The sequence below is a fragment of the Pavona decussata genome, unplaced genomic scaffold, assembly GCF_977016875.1.
Source record: "Pavona decussata unplaced genomic scaffold, jaPavDecu1.1 SCAFFOLD_202, whole genome shotgun sequence".
Taxonomy (NCBI): Eukaryota; Metazoa; Cnidaria; class Anthozoa; order Scleractinia; family Agariciidae; genus Pavona; species Pavona decussata.
In genome coordinates, this window is record NW_028145610.1 from 547,071 (window position 1) to 573,451 (window position 26,381).

A 26,381-nucleotide genomic window follows, 5' to 3' on the forward strand; every position below is an offset into this window, starting at 1 on the left:
AATTTGACCTCATTCCTGTGATTTTTCGGCTTCACCGGTTGTCGACGGTTTTTCGTAATTTTCTCAAAAATGTAAAAACTCTAGAATCTAAAACTTATATCACGATTCTCAGCATACCATAGGTTATCTCTGGGCGAAATATCAAGGGGTCCATTTTTCCAACCTTGTGCCACATTTTTTCAATCTCACTCGGTCCCTATGGAGAGTCGCTCTTAATTTGTCTCAGTTGAGCTCAAAGTCCGCTTTCGGCGGGATGGAATTTTCCTTAACTTTCGACGGCTCGCGTATCAATCCGCAGACTGTTACTAACCTTCAAATGACATTTATTGCTTTATTAGGTCTTCCTCTTCTGTTTCACGGGAAAACATTTAAAACCTAAGTTACTTTTACGTCCGAAATAGGTTTAGAAGAACATGCTAAAAATGCAAATTTTCAACAAGCACATTTTAGCTCTAAAACATTGCCAATTTAACCTATGGTCGATAACTTAGATTTCCCTATAATGACTTTCTATGGCTTCACTGTATACCTATTGATCATAATATAAAAACAAAGCTATGGGTAAATGAAAATAAATGACCCGCTAGGCTTCAGATTTATCAGCATTTTCTTGAGATTTGGCGATCGAAGCGCAAAAAAGATGGCGTGACAGACTGTCACGGGCACAAATAGTTTTTCTCATAAGAAAAAAATGAAGCGACATTTTTAAAAGGAAGCATTTTTCATACGCAGTAGAAAAATCTATAGATCGAAAGTTCAGTAGCGTTACTGACGGTGTCAGTAAAACGCGGGGTCGGGGTCGGGGTCATTTTTTTTTCTTTTTTTTTTTTTCCTTTCTTTTTCTTTATTTTTTCTTTTCTTTTTATTTTTTTTTTATTTTTTTTTTTCAACATCACAGGTCATTTGTGGGTCAAATAAGGATTAAAGCCAATATAAAAAAGTTTTAAAAAGTCTCTAAAGCTTACTAGCTTAGGATAGGTCATCGGTGACAACACTCGATGCAGTTCCGTATTCTGGCGGACATTGGTTCCGTGAATTGACTACCTTTTATTCTTCTACGAGACAATATATTTCCTTGAACTAAGAAATTCTTGAACTAGAATGTGTATGAAATCATGAACACCCCCGCCGCCTTCCATGATCGTGCTCGTTTGTTACAGTTAATCCATGTCACGCGTGACTATTATTTCCGAGAATGAAATAAACATGCGTTCGAATTCCTTTGTAAAGCTCAGCATTTAAATGGAATGTAGAACATTTCTCTGGAAATCTTTCCGAAAACGACAATTCATGAATTTTTCAGCAGCGATGTTTTATGAAAATTATTTGACATCGGATTTCCATACAAACACTGTTTTTTCAAGCCTGTTTGCCTACTCGTCAAAATGGCGTCGAAAACCGTGATAAGGCTTATTTACATGTCAGTTTTGATGTCGGCAATGAGATTTCAGAGTTCTCGTAGAAATTTCCCTAGTTTATTGACGGTATAAAATTATTAATTTTTCTTTACATTACAGCACAAGTATTTCAAGAATAACAATTGTCTCCCAAGTATTTTGAATTGTTTTTCTTTTTGTCAGTTAATACGTATTTTTCGGAAAGATTTCCAGAGAAATGTTCTACATTCTTTTCAAATGCCGAGCTTTACAAAGGAATTCGAATGCAAGTTTATTTCATTTTCGGAAATAATAGTCACATGTGACATGGATTGACTGTAACAAACGAACACGATCATGGAAGGCGGCGGGGGTGTTTATAGTAAGTTCATGCACATTCTAGTTCACGAATTTGTTAGTTCAAGGAAATTTACTGTCTCGTACCTTTTTTTTTTTTTGCCTCATTTCGTTTCTTGAAAGAATAAAAGGTAGTCAATTCACGGAAGCAATGTCCGCCAAAATACGGCGAGTGTTGTCACCGATGACCTATCCTAAGCTTTAGAGACTTTACTTTTTATGTTGGCTTTAATCCTTATTTGACCCACAAATGACCTGTGATGTTGAAAATAAAAAAGAAAGTTAAAAAAAAAGAAAAAAAAAAAAGAAAAAGAAAAGAGATCCTGGCCCCGACCCCGACCCCGACCCCGACCCCGACCCCGACCCCGGCCCCGCGTTTTTTTACTGACACCCATGAAACACTGAAAACCTTGTCGTCGACACACTAATATGCTTGTATCAAGCGGGAATAGATGAAAAAGATGGCCAAAACTTATGTTTAATTTTTCATTAAGGTATCAGCTTAGTTTCCGTACCTTTGTGTCTCAAATTGGCGCACGTTTTTGATTCTCTTTTCGCTGCAAATGCCAGATTTTCGACATGTTAGGTGATAAATCTGAGGCCCTGCGGGTCACTTAAAATAATTTACCCAAAGTTTTGTTTTGATGTTATGATTGATAAGTACACAGTGAAGCCATAGAAAGTCATTTTATGGTAATCTAAGTTATCGCCCATGGGTAAAATTGCCGGTATTTCAGTTCGAAAATTTGGTTATTAAAAATTTGCGTTTATAGCATGTTGTTCTAGATCTGTTTCGGGCATAAAATTAACCTACGTTTTGAATGTTTTTCTGTAGAACAGAAGATGAAGACCTAGAAAAGCAATAGATGTTATTTCATGACCCGTGACTGGCTGTCGATTGATACGCGGCAGGTCTATTCCGGGGGTGAGGGGTGGGGGGTGGAGGGTGGGGAGTGAGGGGTGAGGGGTGAGGGGTGGGGGGTGAGGGTGAGGGGTGAGGGGTGGGGGGTGGGGGGTGAGGGGTGAGGGGTAGGGGGTGAGGGGTGAGGAATGGGGGTGGGGGGTGAGTTTAACAGACGTGGATCTAGACTCTCATATACTTAAAACTGCAACACAACTGTAACTGTAAATAATCTGGATTAACTTTTATGAATTTGCCAAAGTGGCTTGTGAAAAACCGGAATCTAGACTGGTTTTGTTCAATTGTTACTTTAACTAGCCAGCAGTTTCCTTCCTTCACCCCCCCCCCCCCCCCCTTTTTTTTGGTGGGCAGGGAAAAAATGTTTTTCCCTTTTCTCGTTTGTATTTGGGATTTGAACATGTTACATTTCGAATCTTCATTTCTAATCCTCTCTAGGATCAGAGAAAAAAAGAAAGAAAAAAGTTCTGACTGCCTTCAGTTTATAATTCCTTTCAATTTCAGATTTCCGTTTTTCCCTTCTTTGTAATCAGAGTTCCATTAATAGAAAACGGAACATAAAAATAAACAACAAACATGTTTTTAGTAACTAAAATATGCTGGTATCACTTATATTCGAGAGATAACTCTCACAGGGGGAAATTTCCGTCCTTTGCTGCATGCAATTACGATGACATTTCTATTTTTATGTAATTTTTTTTCAGTTTTCGCTCGCACCAATATGATACCGTAAAAATAACCTGCATGGATTACATCTTGACTTGTATTCCCCTCAAGAAAATTAAGGCATGGGTCTCTAGTTATTTACTTGAAAAAATAAGAGGGTGGCCTATCATCTGAAGATTTAGCCGTAACTTCGTAGGACTTTGGCAGAGAAACATGGTTGCAAATGTCGAAGTATTGACAAACACGATGTATGTAAATTGAGTTACGTGGTACGGCCGTAACGTCGTGAGACTTTGGAGAGTAACATGATTGCAAATGTCAACATATATGAGAGTCTATGAGAGTATATGAGAGTCTAGATCCACGTCTGTTAAGCTCACCCCTCTCATGTTAATATGTGTTTGACATTTGTATTTTGTTATAAATCCTTTTAAGATGGTGTCAAGTTCTGTACCTAATTAACGGTTTGCATGGAAAAATTCTATGAAAGGAGCTGTTAGCTGTTTGAGAAAAATAAGTCCTGTTGATAGGTTTGGAGAATTGAGAAATTTAAGATGGTGGATAGTAATTTTATTTCATCAGTTAAAATGGGTTTTTCCACTTTCTGGAAAAACGCATTGTCAAGAATTGGTTTCCATGGAAAAATCAAAGTCAATGAACGTTAACCAACCACATCAAATTGTTGCTTGATAAATTTCTCAATTCAAGTTTTGTGGTGTTTTCGCAAAAACTTAAAAGTTTCCTCGTTCAAAGTCGCCTCGGTCAACCCCCTTTCCCCCGGTCTAGATAGGTTTAATGTTAGAGTTAGGATTAGGGTTAGGTATGGGTTTAGGGTATGGGTAATGTTTCTGTGATGACCGTGAAATTGAAACTGTCGAAAGTGGAAAAGGGTAACATTACAGGTAAAGTATAATCTCTGTTCGTTTCCTGTTGACCGTTCATTACAAACCCTGCACAACGTGGTCAATTGCGAATATGAATGTTTTCCCATATGTCGAAAGTGGTATTTTCACTGCAGGGTTCAAGGTTTCAATTTATTTACACTTGGATATAGTATTTACATTGTATATAGGAACATAGGAATAAAATAACAAATAAAAGGAGAAAAGAAAGAAGTTAATGGTTTTGGTAGTAGTGTACGGTGGTCAGAGGAGCTTAGCTTTCGAGCTAACCACCGCTATATTAAAAATGGAAATATTAATATTAGTGTGTGTTTGGTGCCATGTTAACTATGGACGATCATATGGAACTGTTATTTTTATATCAAAATATACATAGTTATATTACCCTTGAGAGTTGAGCAGAAATCTTTTATATTCTTTTTTTGAACTTGAAGTAGCTAAATGTTTTTATGTTAGTAGGAGTCTTTTCCCACACTTTGGTTATAGCAAACTTATATGTGTGTTTGCCATAATTTGATCTTACATGTGGTACATGAAAATTAAGATTTGAGGCATACCTGGTATTGTGTGAGTGAATATCAGACGCCTTGATGAAACACTCTTCCTCGTGTTTGATATATTACTACTAGACACCCCCACCCCCTGGGGGTTACTTCCTTATAAGAGGGTCGCATTTTCACCAGTGGGTTGACTAGAATGGGGTTGCATTTTCAAAAGAATTACTTGAATGGGGTCGCACATTTTCGGATTTTTGGGGTGAGAAAATTCTATTAAGTAGGATTTCAATATGGTCTCGGTTAAAAAGTTCAGAAAATTGTTTATTAAATGTAACAATCACCTCGCATTACATTCCGTTCTTAAAACCACAACTTCAATAAACCAGTTACACAATAGCACAAAACCACCGGTCCTCATTTATGAACAAAGTCCATTCAGTTCAGGATGACCTATTTAAAGGATTGTTAAAGTAGATGCATAAATAGAAAGTGACTTAATTGGGATCGCGAAAATTATATTTTTCCAAAAGTGACTAAGATGGGGTCTATAAGGGGTCTATATGGGGTCTATAAGGGTCTTGAAGGGAGGTATGGATCGTAATACAGCTGATTCACTGTGGAATTGTTTAAGTCAAAGGCTTGCACAAATAGGTTTAATACCACATGATGTCGGGGGATCTGGTGATTGCTTTTTCAAATCAGTTTCACATCAACTTTATGGAACTGCAGACCTAAATGTAGAAGTTCGCATGGCCAGGATAAGTCATTTACATAATTACCCGGAACTATATTTTGCAAGTATTTCTGATGATACCTGGGAAAACTATATTAAGCAAATGTCAATACCTGGTACTTGGTGTGATCATCTCATCATGCAAGCTGTTGCTAATGCCTTTAACTGTGTCATTCATATCACAGAATCTTATGCTAATTTACTGCAAGCTACAATTATAACTCCTACTCTTCAGCAGGAAATACAGCAGACAATATTTATTGGGTACATAAATGATCTGCACAATGTTTCAACTGTGACACACAGTAACAGTCAAAATATAAATAGATTAAAAACTTAAAGAGAAAATATAGTGTTTCAGAATATGACAAGTAGAGGATACTTGGTAAAAGGAGAGCCAGTGATAAAAAACAATTATCCCAACTACAGTAAAACTTGTATATGTACACGCCCGATGGACTGCCACGACTGCCTGCTCAAAAACCATACGATATAACTAGCCTTTAAAACCTTTTCGTACACAGAGTAAATACAGGTTTCACAATACGCCATAACCCTTTATTTGACAACATACCATAGGCATATTCATCTATCCCAATAACCAAAAAACAATATTTCCCCTTTGAAATGCCGAACGCACTTTCCTAATCTCCGATTACTGCTAGTCATATTTGTAAAAATCTTGGCTAATGGACGACTCTTGACAAGTTTCCATTCAAAATTAACACTCATTGTCAAAACAATGCTTATCAGTAGAGACCAGCCTGGGCATAGTTAATGGAGGGACTGGTTATGAAACCTTACCGTGTTCAAAGTTGATAACAATGGTGCTGCAATTTATGTTGGAAGGGGCGCAGCCGTGTTCAATCCTTTGATTTAACGTTCACACTACGGCTGAGTATTTTAATAGGACCGTTTCTATTGGTCAGTTTCTCTAACTCGTTTCAAAATCTATTGTGGTTTGTGCACGGTCAAGGCCGAAAATGTTAACAAAACATATAACAAATAAAATTTGTTTGGCTTCATAACCATTCCCCTATATTATATCTTTGGTCTGGGTCAATTAGCCAAAAATGTCCTCTACTGACACAGATCGATAATCGAAAATCGGACAGAGATTTTATTTGGTTGATTCAAATCGTTTTGCATTGGTTATTCCAAATCAATCTCTTTTTCGAAAGGGAAACGTAATCTTGCTATAGAGCAAGACTATGAATGCAAAAATAACAGTGAAATAAGGTCACACGTGATTAGTTTTCAACCTTTGTAGAAAACAATCGAACAAACAACGGGAAAATCCTCTTAACCCTAAAAACAAAAGAAACTGCTACACAATTACAAGCTTACTAGAGCTGCTACACCACTGAGAAAATGCGGTGGCCAAAGGTTCGTATGGTTTGCGCTTTCTTAGTGCTAGTTGATAGCTAAAGACACAGCTGCAGGCCTCAGAAATTTTCTCTTGCTGAAGACGAAAACTGTCAACACCTGGTTAACGGAACTGAGTTTCCATGAATATGACCCGACTGTGACAATTTGTTTAGAATGAAGTCAGAAGGCGGAACAAGCTCAATAAACAAAAACTCACTTTTTCCACCAATTATTAAGTAGTCTTTACTAAGAGATGTGAAATTCACATCAGTTATTCGCTTTGAATTGAAGTTTGTTATGATCGATATTTTGATAAAATATGTATTGCCATGGCGACAATAAACAAAGAACCTCCGAAAATCAGTAGATTGCAAATTTTGGGCGAGTCAGTTTTCGACGCCATTTTGATCAGTGAGCAAACAAATCTTGAAATAACAGTGTTTGTATGGAAATGCTATGTTAAATAATTTTCCTGAAACATGGCTTCTGAAAAAGTCATGAATTGGCAACTTTTGGCACTAGGAAAAGCATTTTAAGAAAAAAAATTGGAGGGATGTAGCTGTGCCGGAAAGCGTCCAGTCGTGTTTTCCATACTTTCCATACATTTCCCTGTATTTTTTCGCTCAAACTATTTTTAGTAGCAGTTCACGGCTGTTTCGCTATACAGACAAATATATGAAAATTTCATAACGCAACTAGATGCTTTCTAACACAGCTACACTCCTCAGATATTTTCTGCAAAATCCTTTGCATAGTGCCTAAAGTTTCCAATTCATGAATTTTGCAGAGGCGAGGTCTTATGAAAATTATTCACCTCGGATTTCCATACAAACACTGTTATTTCAAGACGTGTTTGCCTACTCGTCAAAATGGCGTCGAAAACCGCAATAAGGCCGTTATTAGAAAAACCACCATCCAATTATTAAACTATGATTTTTCTGGAAATATTTCCAAAAAAGACGCATTAACTGAAAAAAAAAAAATACTTGGGAAACAATTGTTATTGTTGAAATACTTAATGTCGTTTAATATACTAGGGAAATTTCTACGGAAACTCTGCAATCTCGCTGGTAATGTTCAAAACTGACATGAATTTCCTGAAAATTTCAAACCTCCGTTCAAATTTCAAAAATTACTTGTCACGGCTGATGCAGATTGACTGCAACTGAATTTCAGCATTCTCCCTGCACGTGTTCAGTAGGTAAGGAAAATTTGTTTCCGTGGACAGTTATTTGTGAATCGATTGTAAAGGAAGGTCGTCGAGGAATTGAGGAATAGATGTAAGCTTTTGCACCTGTGAAATAAACAGTTTAGTATCCAAAGAAAGGCGCCCTTACGCATCGCTCTAAAGTTGCGGAACAATTTGCAGGAGAAACGCTATACAAGAAATAAAAAAAAGACACCATTGGACACATTAAAGGGGCAGTATCATGGGAGATGTGATGGTTTTGGCCAAAATTCACTAACTTTAAACTTTGGACGCTGTTTTAATTAAATTCGTAATCGCCAATTTTAAGAAATGTTAATACTGATTCTTAGACGAAAGATTGAACTAAATATAGTACAACTGGCCATTTTTAATGCGTTGCGACAGCGAAACTTGAAAACGTCGGCCCGACGTTTTCAAGTTTGAACCCCTCTTTATCTTGGTCATCTGCCGGCAAAAATATCCTTGAATAGTTTCTTTGCATTCTGATAATCTTTTATTGGAATTTTGTTACTATATCTTGGCTGCTATCAACCGGATAGCGTCTTTTCGATTCTTAATGTGTTACTAAAAATAGCGTGATACTGTTCCTTTAAGTTCGCAATCCTGGCCCTTTGAAAATAAACGAAAAAGCACGTTCTGCCGCTCACTAAGACAGTGCTAGAATTCAAGCAACATCACTGCCGGGTGGAAGGTGTAACCCTTTTTAGCCTTGCTCGTTATGTCAGAAGAGCACATATATTATTAAAGAGCTAAAATTACGGAAAGAAAGAGAAAACGGCAACGGAGGAAGGTGCATTTAAATTGCTCTCGTTAATTGTGGGGAACTTTTGCTGGAGTGAATTTTTAGGCTAAAAAATTATTTCGACTTACGTTCAGGTTGATTGCATTCACTGATAAAGTACCGTGTCTTCCATTCAACGCGTTTCAGTGGATAATACGGAGGGATGAAGGCGAAATGATAAACACTGCTTTTGGTTTAAGTCCTTAGCTACGAGAAGACAAAGCTGCCGTCCTAATTTCCGACGGTATTATAAGCAAGTCTTTGTAGTGCATATTTTCATTCTACTTTAAAATAAAAGAGGATGAAAATTTACTGGCAAACTTTAGCACTTCACAGAGCACGAGGAACAAAATGAAAACCACCCATTGTTATGAGTTGCTCAGATAAGTCGGAATCAATAAGCTTAAAATGTCCTCCATTGACACCGATAACCGAATATCGGACAGGAATTTTATTTCGTTGATTCAAAAAGCTTTGCATTGGTTATTCCAAATCACTCTCTTTTTCGAAGGGAAAGTTACCTTGCCACAGAGCAAGACAATGAACACAGTAAACGTAGCTAAAGGTTCCGTGTGATTTTCGCTTCCTTAGTGGCAGTTGATTGCTAAAGACACAGCTGCAGGCAAGAAAAATTTTCTCTTGAAGACAAAACTGTCAACACCTGGTTAACGGAACTGAATTTCCATGAATACCCAATGAAATCGCGTAAAAATTCTTCGTTTGTAATTTGTTTAGAATGAAGCTAGCTGCAAGGTGAAACAAACTCGAAAATGATTTTGATTCATGGGAACAATTTCTTCAATATATGTTAATTACTAAAGTTTTTGCGCATCGATCCCTTGTTTTGGTTAAATTAGATGTGTTTAATTTACCCTACGTGTTTAAAGTAATTCCAATATAATCAAGTATAATTATGGTAATGTGCTTCTTTTATATATAATTAAGATATTTCGATACAGTTTTTAAGAGACTCTAAGTCACTCCTTCAACCGACTTCTCCGATACTGAAAAATGTGAAACTCACACCAGTTATTCGGTTTGGATTGAATGTTTGTAATAATTGATATTTTGATTAAATCCATAATGCCATGACGACGATAAACAAAGAACCCCCGGAAATGAGTTAATTGTAAATTGGCGCGATCCAGATTTGGATTGGAAAAGCCACCAATAAATTCTTAAACTATGGTATGGGTATCGATTATGAAAATCGAGTGTGCGAATTCAGTTGACTTCAGTCACTTTCCTGTAAATACTTCGGCAACGTTTTCAGAACTTGGCTTAGCTTTTGCTGATCAAATCAAATCATTTTGTTTCACAGTATTTCGTTAGAAGCACAACAGAGAAGAAAACAACACAGTAAACATAGATACGGGTTATATATAAACTAATGAATACATACATTGAAATCAGCTGTGTGCAGCAGGCAAAGTAGCAGAACTTTCGAGTTGGCTGCAACTGCTTATTTGAACATAAAGGAAGCAAATATTTAAACTATTAAAACAGTAAGTAACTAGTGACAAAAACTAGAGGCAAAATACGTAAAAATATAAAATATAACTTTAAAAAAATTATTATACACTATAGTATTCAGGTAATTCATTGGTTTCTTATGATAAAGGTAGTTAGGCAATGGGTAGAAACCGAAGTTACTGAGACAACAGAAAAAGGAAGAGTTTATAACTGGCACTGAAGAAGATGAGTTTCGTATTGTTTTTTTAAAAGACTGCTAGTAGAGATATGTTTCAAATTTGTTGGTATGGTTTCCCATTATTTTGAGGCTTTATCTGTAAAAGTCAATTTGCCTATGTTGGTCCTTAGTTTTGGTCGATAGAAATTGACCTTAGATGAATACTTGGTGTTGTACCTGTGGATATTATATACAGTTACAAGGCAGTTACGGAACGGTGTAAAACTGTACTATGTAAAATTAGAATACTTACTAAATATCTAGATTTTGATTCGTTTTCGTCGCTAGCTAGAAAAATGAACACTTAACCGAATTTTAAAAGTCATCCTGAACGTGTCCCGTTATAATTAGCGGCAGATCAAATTTATTCCTGACTGACAGTTTTTTGTAATAAGACCGCGTCTAGAAGTTGAAGAATTGACCGACGCCATCTCGGATACCAGAAGGCAAGAAACTTACCAATTCTCACACCATTTTTTTCTTTTTTTGCTCGGCGTCGTCAAAGCAATACCCTTACATTTTGTTACCGACTTTTGGGGTGCAACGTCAGCACATTGCCTTGGTTCTCTCCGTCGGCTTCGTATGTTTTCGTTGATCTTCGACATTCTTAAGGGACAGAAGTCTTTTGCTTTCTGATAGTTTGTTGTTTATCCAGGGGGATCAATGAAGGGGGTGAGTGAGTACTCCTTGGAAACTTTAGTTGAGAGGTCATTTCTGCTTATTTCAAGCCGGCAGCGATTTGTTTTTTGTAAGTCTTGGGAGGGGGGAGGGGGGCTGAGGAAGGAGCTAGGTGGCTACTTCTTGAAATATTTCGTTGAGGGGTTTCTGAATACAACTGCCTCTCGCAAAGTAGAGTGAAATAGAGAAATAATTAATTATGGTGTTGTATTTGACGAAGAGTTGGCTCCTGTGCCTTGTTGTTGTTAACTGAAAGCGAGCTGTTTTGTAAATCAAGCTAAATAGACAATAGTGTATTTTTTAAAGAAACTGTGGTGCTGAGTCGAAGGGGGAGTGAAACGAATTTTTGTAATGGTAATGGTAATGCATTTAAATACCGCATTTTTCTATTCAAATATATATTCAAATGCGGTTTACATTAGCATATGTCCATTAGCGACCTCATCCTACCCACCCAACCCATGAAATCATGAAACAGCACAAAGACCAGACCAGCACACCGGGAACTCCATGCCCTACTCTTTGCGATTAGTGTCTGGGTTCTTTAACGTCCCACAGGGTTATGAACATTGAAGTGTTGTGAGACGGGGCCTACGGTTTATCGTCCTTATCCGAGAAGACTAGAAAGTCTAACCATTTGCATATGTCATTACAAAGGCAGCACTTTCTCCTCAGTTATTTAAAGACCCTGAGTGTTGGTCCGGCCGGGGTTTGAACCCACGACCTCCCACACGGTAGTCCGATGCTCAATCAACTGAGCTAACCGGTCGGCGGTTTTATCAGCTCAGTTGATAGGGTAATTTTTCACCATAAACGGATCCGAGTGCTGACGTTTCGAACTTAATTAACCCTTTGTAAGAGCAAAATTTGTTGTTGACAATTTGCACTACTTATTGTTACCGAAAGGTGACATCCGATGGTATAATATAATTTTTAAGCGTTCTCTGGTTATGCGAAACAATTACCCAGACAATACTCTATTTTACTGTGAACTTCAGTTTAGCATTTTATTCCTGCTAAGAATTTTTATTGTTTTTATTATAATTTTTTCCACACTTTTTGCTGTATATTTTTCATGTTCTCGCTTTTTATCCATCACTTGTCAAAGATTGCAGACTAGCAATCGAAAGCTCGTAAAATCGTTTGAAACTTTTCACCAGAGAACGCTTAAAAATTGTCTTGCCCCGGTTACTCGTCCATTTTTCCATTTTTAAACGTATCCGATGGGATGTTATGTATGATACATGTATCATATTTAAAGTTTCGATACCTTATAACTTGATAACGTTTGAAATATTTCGATCTATGCAAATTATGAGCTTTTCGACTTTTTTTTTTATTTAAGCCGTTTTGAAACACAAAGACCATAAAATTGCAGCCACTAAGAAAGCTCGAGATATTTTAAGAGTGTCTTGCTATGATAAATGACCTTTGGACATAAATGTGAAAGTGATAATTTTTTTTTTTTATGAGTATTTAGCAAAAAAACGGCAATGACTAAAATCACCCCGTAAAGATGATTTTTTATTTACTGATAACGCTCTTACAGATTTTTTTTAAAGTCGTTCACAAGTTGTCTAGGTTGAGTTGTTTAAATTCCGAAAGTTTCATTGTAAAATGTCGGACTAGATTTGGAAATAATCGACCCTATTTAAAAAAAAGTGTTTTCCATCGCCGTTGCTATGGTAACAACGGTTTCCTGGAAACCAAAAACCATATCACTTGATCATAGCTTAAAAAGGTGTTGTAGTTTGAGGGAAATGAAAGAAAGTCTTCTGTACGAAATATTAATTTCAAAAGATCGATCCACTCCAAGACCAGAAAGTTGTGAGCCTCGTTAAGGACGAAATGATGCTGTTCGTTTTGTAACTTTTTCAGTTGTCCTAGATAAACCCTTATAAAAACGTGTTCATGTCTATTTTTATTATTAAAATAAAATATGAAAAAGGAAACGAGGAAAGATTGCAAGTACCTTTGCAGTAGAAATGTAATCAGATTCGTTTGAGAAAACGGCGTCCGCGGGCCAGTAATTAGGGACATTTTTCCCTATCCTATCAAATAAAAAGCTCCCTCGAATGTTGAATGGGATAGTGGACATGAATATTACCAGTATTATATTCATTTGCTTCTTCAGAGGCTCTCAACAAAGGACGAAGACAAACCCATTATATCGAATTTAGGTTATTTCGCGAGAATCGAGTCGCAGCCTCATTAAATTCTTTCGAGGGAACATAGCACTCTTCGCCTGCTCTGATTTTCTTCCTAAACCAGAAGATTCGCTCTTCAGGATGAGCATTTGTTCCCACGTATAGCTTGCAATCAGCACTACGGAGTATAAACAAGACATCACGCTATTCTCGCGATAAACGTTTTATGTTCGTCCGCTGTTTTCAATACTTGCACAACTTAAAACACCTACGTACAAAAGACTACGTTATAGGAATTTCGCAACGGGTCAATTCAAAATTTTACGCTATAGTTTTCAGGCAAACTCCTATTTTACAAATAACTGGATTTTATAACGGACGCCATTTTAAAAGGCAGTTGTTATGCCCAGGCTGCGCACGTCTTTTTCCAACCGTCGCGCTGATCTAAGTCACGTGGTCTCGTTTAAACCAATCAGACATTTTTCTCCAGTGAAGCTCACAACAGTCGTGACTCAAGGGCGCATAACATGCATGTGGCACAAAGCTGCTGGCCGCGGACCGAAGACTCCGGGGGAACCCGTGGATTCCTGAGTGGCTCACTGATTAAGAACCCCGCTCAGTTCTCTTTACTCGTATAAAAACAAATTGCTTAAGATCTGAAACTATTCTGAAATCTTAAATCTCCAACAGAAGGACTGAGTCCACTGAGTCCACCACTGGAAGATGTAGCGATAGAAAATGATTGGCTATACGCTAAAACACTTGAGTAATCACTCTGACGTAATTAAGTTTAATTTACTAATTCGCGGAGCCTAATTCTTGTCGACGCGCATGGTTAGAAAGAAAAAACAACAGAACGAATTAGCATTTAATTCTATTATCGACATCAGAAAAACTATCATTCAACGAAATTGATTTTTCCGATAACGTTCTTATTTTCTAGAATTTACAGTTGGGATTTTTATGAACGGATTAAAGTCAAGATACAACGCACGATGAACTCAAAGCCAGAAGAAAGGCTTTAGTGCGCGATAATTTCGATTCCACTTTTTTTCGGAGGGCGGGCAAACTCGCCACAGGCCTCGAGTGTCCATCCCTAAACTGATTAGGACATTTTACATTGAATTTGGTTGAACGAAGTGAATGAACGCGAATGTGGCTCGACAATTAAAGATTTTACGCTCCCCCTTTTGAAACTGATTTGTTTCGTACAGAGCATTAGTAGTCTCCCCTTTTCGATTTACATGATGAGGGGTACAGTATCCTTTTCAAATTTCAATGGAATGTTTGTGAAACAGTCTCCCTTTTTCAATTTACAAGACATTAACAGCATCTACGCAGTCTCCCTTTATTTACAGGATCTAGGCAGTCTATCTTTTTTAATTAACAAGATATTTACAAGTTCTAACCAGTCTCTCGCTTTCGAGTTACGAGATATTTACATAATCTGAGCAGGTCTCCTTTTGCGATATTTATATAAGATACAGTCGAACCCGTACTAAGCCGTCACTGTTAGGGAGTAGGTTGCACAGAATACACATGTCAAACACAAGAAAAGTGCGTTTTATAAAGCACTTGATAACTTAGTACAGTTTATGCACCAAAGCGCTCACAATATCACTTCCTTTGTTAAGAAAGTTCAGCGATAAAATGGTATGACAAAGGAGAACTTGGTATAGAAACGGACTAGTAAAACATTAACGCCATAAATTTTTTTGCAGTCAGTGTTGCAGGTCATTAGAAATTCAATTGCCTGACGCGCAATTTTTTTTTTACCGTATTTGAGTGCTTTGAATTTACAAAGTGACCGTTTAGAACAGGTCGACAAAATAGAAAAAGCTCGTTGGGACTTAGTAAAGGGTGACCGCGACCGCTTATACTAGGCGAATCTTTGCTGACGTCATTGTTTACATTTTTACTCATTAGCATACGTACGACTTAACTCACAGAAGCCGTGGCCGTATATATGAACTAAATGCAAAAGTTGAAAGAGCTAATTATGTTGAGAAATTTGTGCAATTTTTAGCTCTTTGCAAGCAATATTGAAGGAAATATCAGCCATCAAAAACTGCAAAATTGCTGGGTGGCAAAAAAGTTAATGAGCCATACATTCTCTGTAAAATTTCGAGGTCTTAGAAGAGAATTTCTCCGAAACTATTCTATGTATTGAGCTCAAATTTTGAGAGAAAACTGAAACTGTTATGCCCTTTCAATATTCAACGTTTTTATTTTATTTTCGTCATCAGATAGCGATAAGCATATGTTAATGAGGCAAAAAGTGAAAACAAAGATTCGCCTATAGAGGTGACCGTTTAATGGAGGTCAGAATTACAGTAATTAAGGGTACTAATTTTCGGGACTTTCACAACTGACCACTTAATAGGGAGTGACCATTAAATACAGTTTCGACTGTTTTTACAGCATCTGAACAGTCTCCCTTTCTTAATTTACAAGACATTTGCAGGATCTGAGACGTCTCCCATTTTCACTATTTCGTAACGGAATTTCATAACGGAATTTATGCAGTATTTCCATGGTCCATTGACAAAAACTTTAAAAGTTATTTACACTTATGGATATTGTGAGTAAATGTCGCTGCAATTGTTTACACTTTTTTCCCTCTTCTTAAAAAAATGCCATCGTTGAAAGTTACTCTGTAAATTACCTTTTACAGGAGATTTACTAAACTGTAAAATTCATGTAAATTTCGTTTTACAAGCCCACAAGACGTAAATTGTAGTTTACAAAATATGTAAATTGATTTTTAACTTTTTTCATTGAGTTTTCCTCTGTTTAGTTTTGGTGGGTTGGAACATATTTTCTGAACACATGTAGTTTTGCGAAAACCTACTAATTTTTGGAAGACCCCATGCCAAGTTATAACAGTGTCAAAAGTGCTTGTAGTGGGCCTTGTACTTCTTTCAATTGTCAATAAGCGCCTTTTTGTTAATAAAATTAAGCGGTCTTAGAAAATTAGTCATATAGGGTTTATTTTTTTCTGTCATTTTTATTAAAAGAATGAACACTAGAACGGCCTGCGCACGAAACGGTCCGATGTGGTCACTAAAACTTTAAGAGATTTCATCTAAATGTTTATCTCTCGGTAAAAGGGTTAACATGAAACATTGTGTGCATTAATTAAGCAAAAGGCGCTTATTGACAAAAAGTTCGAAAGGCCGACTACTGGCACTTTACAAGCTTCAGAATTCCTTGTTTCACTTTTTCATTTCCCCGATAATATAATATTGGGTTAATACCGGAACCCAGGGTGACCAAAGTAAATAGAATGGGATTCATAAGGTGAGTAAGAGGCTTCTTTGTAATAATAGTAGCTACTAAGGCAGCAGCAGTAGGGATGAAAGTCAAGATTAGCAGACCCACCACGTATGTTAATGCTTTGGTTAGGCTGCGTTCAATAGCGGCATTGGCAGTGCGGACAGGGTTGGCTTGGCCTCCTTCCTCCATCATCTCAGCAACATTGTTGTTATGGCGACGAAGTTCACGAATGGTCATAATCTGGAGAATGGCGATCAAAGGTACCGATACTGCGAGGATGGCTGCACCAGACCAGTAAACGAGTGGTTTTAATGGAACTGGGAGCTTTGGGTACAGAAGGTCGACTTGTGCTAGAATGCCAATTGTGATGGCTATCACCCAGACAACACAACAAGCGGCAATGGCGCGGCAGCGGGTCATCATAAACTTGTATTGGGAAAAGTGCTTGACAGCAAGGTAGCGGTCGATGCTGATTACGGCAAGGTTGAGGATTGAGCCGAGATTAGTTGTTGCAATGAAGAGTATAAAAGGCAGCTCCGTTGTTTTCGTGTCAATTCCACAAGGACTCTGCTTTTCAATCGTATTTTTCATTCTAAATCCAGCATCGATTGGTGCAACAGTCGCGCCCCAAAGAAGGTCAGTCAAGGTCAAGCTGCATAAAAACAACAAGCCAGGGCGAAGGGTCTTTATTCCACTCCTGAATAACCCAATGATGACAGCTGCATTGGCCACAAAGCACCAAACGCTCAACAGCATTGACAATGGAAAAAGGTAGTTGGTGTAGTAAAAGTAACTCTTTTGGAAGGACACTGATATTCCTGAAACCAAACACGCTACATCGCCTTTGTATTCCATCGCGTACTCAGCAGTAACTCAGAACCTGTGCTTTTGGTGTATCGCCTGGAAGAAATATACAAATTTTTGTTGTTCTTTTCTCCTTTTTTCCCTTTCGTTGTGTGAATAAGACTTTTTTTTTTAATATATATGCCTGGGCTCTCATGGAGCTTCTGAGACTACCTTAATTTAGGACGGTACCTACTAATACTGAAGTATTTTTGCGCGGATTATTACCGTGCGGAAAAAGTAGATCTTAGCAAGGGCTATTGAAATCTAAAAAGAAAATTGGAGGGACCAAGCAATTTTAGAGATAAATACGAACCAATTATTCTAAATAGAAGTAAAATACAAAGCAATGTATCCCTTTTTTTTAATTGAAGCTTTAATAACTCTGTAAAATGCATGGTTCCCCACAATTTTCTTTTTGGATACCGAAAGCACTTGCTAAGTTCTATTTTTCTATGCATAGTTTTAAAACGCGCAAAAATATCCCTGTATTAGTAGGCACAACCCATAGGAAAACCGAGTATCTCGAGATGCGACAAACGTATGCGCAGTAACAAAAGTAGGCACCGTCTTTTCGCGTTATGGGAAATCTAAAAGATCCAAGATGGCGGATTCAAGTTGATCAATTAAAGCAAATGACACCTTCGGACAAAAACCCACGGTCTGGCCAGTAGCTTACGCATGCTCATGGCCATATCATCCGGGCAGTGGCAGCCATGGACAGCTGTTTCGGCCTTGTTAGTTGTTCTCAGAATGGATTCTATTTCTATTCGTATTTTTGAAAATCTTGGCCAATGGACGACTCACAGGACTCTTGACAAGTTTCCATTCAAAACTCAAAATTAACACTCATCGTCAAAACAATGCTTATCAGTAGAGACCAGTCTGGGTCAGTTAGCCACAAATGTCCTCAACTGACACAGATAACCGAAAATCGGATAGTGATTTTATTTGGTTGATTCAAAAAGCTTTGCATTCGTTATTCCAAATCACTCTCTTTTTCTAAGGGAAACGTAATCTTGCTACAGAGCAAGAAAATGAACGCAAAAATAACAGTAAAATAAGGTCACAAGTTATTGGTTTTCAAACTTTGTAGAAAACAATAGAACAAACGACGGAAAATACCCCTAACCCTAAAAACAACAGAAGCTGCTTCAAAATTACATGCTTACGGAATGTTTGAAATCTCACTGGTAATGTTCAAAACTGACATGAATTTCAAAATTTTAAACCTACGTTCAAATTTCAAAAATTACTTGTCACGTCTGGTCTAGATTGACTGCAACTGCAGAATTTCAGCATTCTCCTTCCACGAGTTCAGTAGGTAAAGCAAATTTGTTCTCGTGGACAGTGATTTGTAAAGGAACGGCGTCCAGGAATTGGGGAATAGATGGAAGCTTTTGCACCAGTGGAAAAAAACAGTTTGGCCCAAACTGTTTATTCCAAAGGAAAATAGCTTCCATTTATTCCTCAATTCCCCGACACCATTCCTTTCCAAAGGAAAAAGGCTCTTAGTTTCGACATTTTTCATTCTTTCACGCGTCGTTCTAAGTTGCGGAACAATTTGCAGGAGAAACACTAGATAAGAAATAAAGAAAAACATCGTTTGGCACATGAATTTCGCAATCATTTCGTAAATGAAAGAAAAAGCACGTTCTGCTCACTAAGACGGTGCTAGAATTCAAGCAACTTCAGTGCAGTGGAAGGTGACGTGTAACCCTTTTTAACCTTGATCTTATTTAGCCCTACATAAAATCCAAGAGCTAAACTTATGAAAAGAAAGACAAAATCAGTAGCAGAGGAAGGTACATTTAAATGCTCTCGTTAATTGTGGGGAACTTTTGCTGGAGTGAACCTTTAGGTCAAAAAAAATATTTCGACTTACGTTCAGGTTGATTGCAGTCACCGGCAAAGTACAGTGTCTTCCTTTCAACGCGTTTCAGCGGAAAATACGGAGGGATGAAGGCGAAATGATAAACACTGTTTTTGATCTTAAGTCCTTAGCTACGAGAAGACAAAGCTGCCGTCCTAATTTCCGACGGTATTATAAGCAAGTCTTTGTAGTGCGTATTTTCATCCTACTTTAAAATAAAATTTTAGCACTTCATAGAGCACGAGAAACAAAATGAAAACAATAAATTTCATGAGGAAAATAAAGTTTTTTAAATGTATATTTGAACTCCATCCTGCCGAGCAAGCTACTCTGACTTTCTGCCATCATCATCAAAGTCCCGCAACTTGCAACTTGTCGGCCACACCTGATTACCATTTTGTGTGCACTAGTGCATGTTCTGAAAAAGGATTCCATCTTTTTTATCGATATTCAAAGCTTGTGGAACATACTTGACATGTTTCATTCTAAATTAACACCCATTGTCAAAAAATGCTCAGATCAGTCTTTTCAATTAGCTGAAAATGTCCTCCATTGACACCAATAACCGAAAATCGGCAGGGAATTTTATTTGGTTGATTCAAAAAGCTTTGCACGAGTTATACCAAATCACTCTCTTTATCGAAGGGAAATGTTACCTTATTACAGAGCAAGACCATGAACGCAGTAAATGTAGCTAGAGGTTCCGTATGATTTACGCTTCTTTAGTGGCAGTTGATCGCTAAAGACACAGCTGCAGGCAAGAAAAATTTTCTCTTGAAGACAAAACTGTCAACACCTGGTTAACGGAACTGAATTTCTATGAATACCCAATGAAATCGCGTTAAAAATTCTTCGTGTAACTTGACTTTGATAATTTGTTTAGAATGAAGCTGGCAGCAAGGCGAAACAAGCTCGAAAATAATTTTGATTCATGCGAACATTTTCTTCAGTATATATTAATTAAAAAAGGTTTTTCCGCTTCGATTCCCTGCCTTGGTTAAATAAGATGTGTTTAATTTACCCTACGTGTGTTGTTTTTTTTTTTTATATATGTCACTTCTTCAACCGACTGTTAACTAGTCTTCTCCGATACTGAAAAATGTGAAATTCACACCAGTTAATCAGTTCAGATTGAATGTTTGTGATGATTTAGATTTCGATTAAATCATATTGCCATGACGACGATAAACAAAGAACCTCTGGAAATCAATAAATTATAAATTTTGCGCGATCCAGATTTGGATTAGAAAAGCCACCAATAAATTCTCAAACTATGGTATGGGCATCCATTATGAATATCGAGTGTGCGAATTCAGTTGAATTCAGTCACTTTTCTGTAAATACTTCGGCAACGTTTTCATAACTTGGCTTGGCCTTTGTTGATCAAATCAAATCAAATCATTTTATTTCGCACTGTTTGGTTAGAAACGCAAGAGAGAAGAAAAGACACAGTAAACATAAATAGAGGTTATATAGAAACTAATGAATACATACATTGAAATCAGCTGTGTACAGCGGGCAAAGTAGCAGAGCTTTCGAGTTGGCTTCTGCTTATTTGAACATAAAGCTGCCGTTGCACGTTGAAACTTTTAGCTGAAACTTGGGTGCAATAAAAATAAAATAGTAACTACCTAGTGATAAAAAGTAGAGGAAAAATACAACAAAATATAAAATATAACTTAAATTAAATTATTATACACTATACTATCCAGGTAATTCATTCGTTTCTAGGCAATGGGTAGAAACCGAAGTCGCTGAGACAACAGAATAAGAAAGAGTTTATAACTGACACCGAAGAAGATGAGTTTTGTATTGTTTTTAAAACTGCTAGTAGGGAAATATTTCAAAGTTGTTGGTATGGTTTCCCATAATTTTGAAGCTTTATCTGTCAAAGTCAATTTGCCTATGTTGGTCCTTATTTGACATTTGACATTTGACATTTATTTGCCTTTTTTCCCTATATATTGACAATTTATCCCTACTTTAATGTATGGCGAGGTGACCTCTAGAAACCTCCACGCTTATCGTTGAGGCCACCTCGTACGAAACAATATGCTTACATAGATAGTGCTACAAGTGTGCGGCTTTGCCAATTCAGTAATTATTTTGCTAAAAACTCTAGCAGTTTTTTCTTAAAACTGGGAAAACTTGACAGAGAAGTGATTGTAACAGGAAGGGAATTCCAGATCTTTGGCACAACTGAGTATAGATAACCGAAAATCAGACAGTGATTTTATTTGGTTGATTCAAAAAGCTTTGCATTCGTTATTCTATATGACCCTCTTTTTCGAAGGGAAACGTAATCTTGCTACAGAGCAAGATAGGTGGACGCAAAAATAAAAGTGAAATAAGGTCACAATTGATTGGTTTTCAAACTTTGTAGAAAACAATAGAATAAACAACGGAAAATACCACCAACCTAAAAAACAACAGAAGCTGCTTCACAATTACAAGCTACACTACTGAGAAAATGTAGCTAAAGGTTCCGTATGGTTTGCGCTTCCTTAGTGCTAGTTGATAGTTAATGACACAGCTGCAGGCCTCAGAAATTTTCTCTTGCTGAAGACGAAAACTGTCAACACCTTGTTAACGGAACTGAGTTTCCATGAATATGACTCGACTTTGATAATTTGTTTAGAATAAAGTCAGCACAGGGGAACAAGCTCCATAGACAATAACTCACTTTTTCCACCAATTATTAAGTAGTCTTTACTAACAGATGCGACATTCACTCCAACTATTCGCTTTGAATTGAAATTTTTTAATGATCGATATTTTGGTAAAATCTATATTGCCATGGCGACGACAAACAAAGAACCTCCGGAAATCAGTAAATTTTGGGCGAGTCAGATTTCAATTAGAAAAGCCACCACCCCATTATTAAACGATGGTCTTTGACAAATAAAATGGGTTGAGTTCGCATGAATCATGATATTTTAACTTGTGCAAATACTTTGACAATGTTTCCAAAAACTTAGGATTCATCTTTACTGATTCGTTTTCGTGGCTAGATATAAAAATATACGAACACTAAAATTCAGTCCATACTACGTCATACAAGACCAATTTCTACGGAAACTCTGAAATCTCGCTGGTAATGTTCAAAACTGGCATGAATTTCCTGAAAATTTCAAACCCCGGTTCCAATTTCAAAAATTACTTGTCACGGCTGGTGTAGATTGACTGCAACGGCTGAATTTCAGCATTCTCCCTGCACGAGGTCAGTAGGTAAAGCAAATTTGTTCTCGTGGACAGGTATTTGTAAAGGAACGGTGTCGAGGAATTGGGAATACATGGAAGCTTTTGCACTAGTTTGGTACCCAAAGGAAAAGCGCCCTTAGTTTCGTAATTTTTCATTCTCTGCAGGTCGTTCTAAAGTTTCGGAACAATTTGCAGGAGAAACACTAGACAAGAAACAAAAAAACATCGTTGGGCACATGAATTTAGCAATCCTTTCGAAAATAAAAGAAAAAACACGTTCTGTTACTAAGACGGTGCTAAATCAGTGGAGTGGAAAGTGTAACCCTTTTCAACCTTGATCGTTATGTCAGAAGAGCACATCTATTTAGCCCTACATAAAGTCCAAAAGCTAAAATTATGAAAAGAAAGACAAAATCAGTCACGGAGGAAGGTACATTTAAATGCTCTCGTTAATTTTGGGGAACTTTTGCTGGAGTGAATTTTTTGGTTAAAAAAAATATTTCGACTTACGTTCAGGTTCATTGCAGTCACCGGCAAAGTAGAGTGTCTTCCTTTCAACGCGTTTCAGCGCATAATACGGAGGGATGGAGGCGAAATGATAATCACTGTTTTTGGTCCTTAGTCCTTAGCTTCCCTTTCGTTGTGTGAATAAGACTTTTTTTTTATATATTTATTTTCGTTAAACCTTATTATGCCTGGGCTCTCATGGAGCTTCTGAGACTACCTTAATTTAGGACGGTACCTACTAATACTGAAGAATTTTTGCGCGGATTATTACCGTGCGGAAAAAGTAGATCTTAGCAAGGGCTATTGAAATCTAAAAAGAAAATTGGAGGGACCAAGCAATTTTAGAGATAAATACGAACCAATTATTCTAAATAGAAGTAAAATACAAAGCAATGTATCCCTTTTTTTTAATTGAAGCTTTAATAACTCTGTAAAATGCATGGTTCCCCACAATTTTCTTTTTGGATACCGAAAGCACTTGCTAAGTTCTATTTTTCTATGCATAGTTTTAAAACGCGCAAAAATATCCCTGTATTAGTAGGCACAACCCATAGGAAAACCGAGTATCTCGAGATGCGACAAACGTATGCGCAGTAACAAAAGTAGGCACCGTCCTTAAGAAACATTTTGTTCATAACAATGAAACCTGGTTGATAAATAGCAAATTAAAAAACTGTTTCCTTTAGCGTCCGTAAAATTGGACGAGAACGTCATATGACATGGAAATTACGTCACTGGCCGTTTGCAGTCGTATTATTATTCTCACAGAAACTTTTATGTTTTCAGTGTGTTCCTCTAGGTTTTGATTACTTTTCGCGTTATGGGAAATCTAAAAGATCCAAGATGGCGGATTCAAGTTGATCAATTAAAGCAAATGACACCTTCGGACAAAAACCCACGGTCTGGCCAGTAGCTTACGCATGCTCATGGCCATATCATCCGGGCAGTGGCAGCCATGGACAGCTGTTTCGGCCTTGTTAGTTGTTCTCAGAATGGATTCTATTTCTATTCGTATTTTTGAAAATCTTGGCCAATGGACGACTCACAGGACTCTTGACAAGTTTCCATTCAAAACTCAAAATTAACACTCATCGTCAAAACAATGCTTATCAGTAGAGACCAGTCTGGGTCAGTTAGCCACAAATGTCCTCAACTGACACAGATAACCGAAAATCGGATAGTGATTTTATTTGGTTGATTCAAAAAGCTTTGCATTCGTTATTCCAAATCACTCTCTTTTTCTAAGGGAAACGTAATCTTGCTACAGAGCAAGAAAATGAACGCAAAAATAACAGTAAAATAAGGTCACAAGTTATTGGTTTTCAAACTTTGTAGAAAACAATAGAACAAACGACGGAAAATACCCCTAACCCTAAAAACAACAGAAGCTGCTTCAAAATTACATGCTTACGGAATGTTTGAAATCTCACTGGTAATGTTCAAAACTGACATGAATTTCAAAATTTTAAACCTACGTTCAAATTTCAAAAATTACTTGTCACGCCTGGTCTAGATTGACTGCAACTGCAGAATTTCAGCATTCTCCTTCCACGAGTTCAGTAGGTAAAGCAAATTTGTTCTCGTGGACAGTGATTTGTAAAGGAACGGCGTCCAGGAATTGGGGAATAGATGGAAGCTTTTGCACCAGTGGAAAAAAACAGTTTGGCCCAAACTGTTTATTCCAAAGGAAAATAGCTTCCATTTATTCCTCAATTCCCCGACACCATTCCTTTCCAAAGGAAAAAGGCTCTTAGTTTCGACATTTTTCATTCTTTCACGCGTCGTTCTAAGTTGCGGAACAATTTGCAGGAGAAACACTAGATAAGAAATAAAGAAAAACATCGTTTGGCACATGAATTTCGCAATCATTTCGTAAATGAAAGAAAAAGCACGTTCTGCTCACTAAGACGGTGCTAGAATTCAAGCAACTTCAGTGCAGTGGAAGGTGACGTGTAACCCTTTTTAACCTTGATCTTATTTAGCCCTACATAAAATCCAAGAGCTAAACTTATGAAAAGAAAGACAAAATCAGTAGCAGAGGAAGGTACATTTAAATGCTCTCGTTAATTGTGGGGAACTTTTGCTGGAGTGAACCTTTAGGTCAAAAAAAATATTTCGACTTACGTTCAGGTTGATTGCAGTCACCGGCAAAGTACAGTGTCTTCCTTTCAACGCGTTTCAGCGGAAAATACGGAGGGATGAAGGCGAAATGATAAACACTGTTTTTGATCTTAAGTCCTTAGCTACGAGAAGACAAAGCTGCCGTCCTAATTTCCGACGGTATTATAAGCAAGTCTTTGTAGTGCGTATTTTCATCCTACTTTAAAATAAAATTTTAGCACTTCATAGAGCACGAGAAACAAAATGAAAACAATAAATTTCATGAGGAAAATAAAGTTTTTTAAATGTATATTTGAACTCCATCCTGCCGAGCAAGCTACTCTGACTTTCTGCCATCATCATCAAAGTCCCGCAACTTGCAACTTGTCGGCCACACCTGATTACCATTTTGTGTGCACTAGTGCATGTTCTGAAAAAGGATTCCATCTTTTTTATCGATATTCAAAGCTTGTGGAACATACTTGACATGTTTCATTCTAAATTAACACCCATTGTCAAAAAATGCTCAGATCAGTCTTTTCAATTAGCTGAAAATGTCCTCCATTGACACCAATAACCGAAAATCGGCAGGGAATTTTATTTGGTTGATTCAAAAAGCTTTGCACGAGTTATACCAAATCACTCTCTTTATCGAAGGGAAATGTTACCTTATTACAGAGCAAGACCATGAACGCAGTAAATGTAGCTAGAGGTTCCGTATGATTTACGCTTCTTTAGTGGCAGTTGATCGCTAAAGACACAGCTGCAGGCAAGAAAAATTTTCTCTTGAAGACAAAACTGTCAACACCTGGTTAACGGAACTGAATTTCTATGAATACCCAATGAAATCGCGTTAAAAATTCTTCGTGTAACTTGACTTTGATAATTTGTTTAGAATGAAGCTGGCAGCAAAGCGAAACAAGCTCGAAAATAATTTTGATTCATGCGAACATTTTCTTCAGTATATATTAACTAAAAACGTTTTTCCGCATCGATTCCCCGCTTTGGTTAAATTAGATGTGTTTAATTTACCCTACGTGTGTTGTTTTTTTTAATATGTCACTTCTTCAACCGACTGTCAACTAGTCTTCTCCGATACTGAAAAATGTGAAATTCACACCAGTTAATCAGTTCAGATTGAATGTTTGTGATGATTTAGATTTTGATTAAATCATATTGCCACGACGACGATAAACAAAGAACCTCTGGAAATCAATAAATTGTAAATTTTGCGCGATCCAGATTTGGATTAGAAAA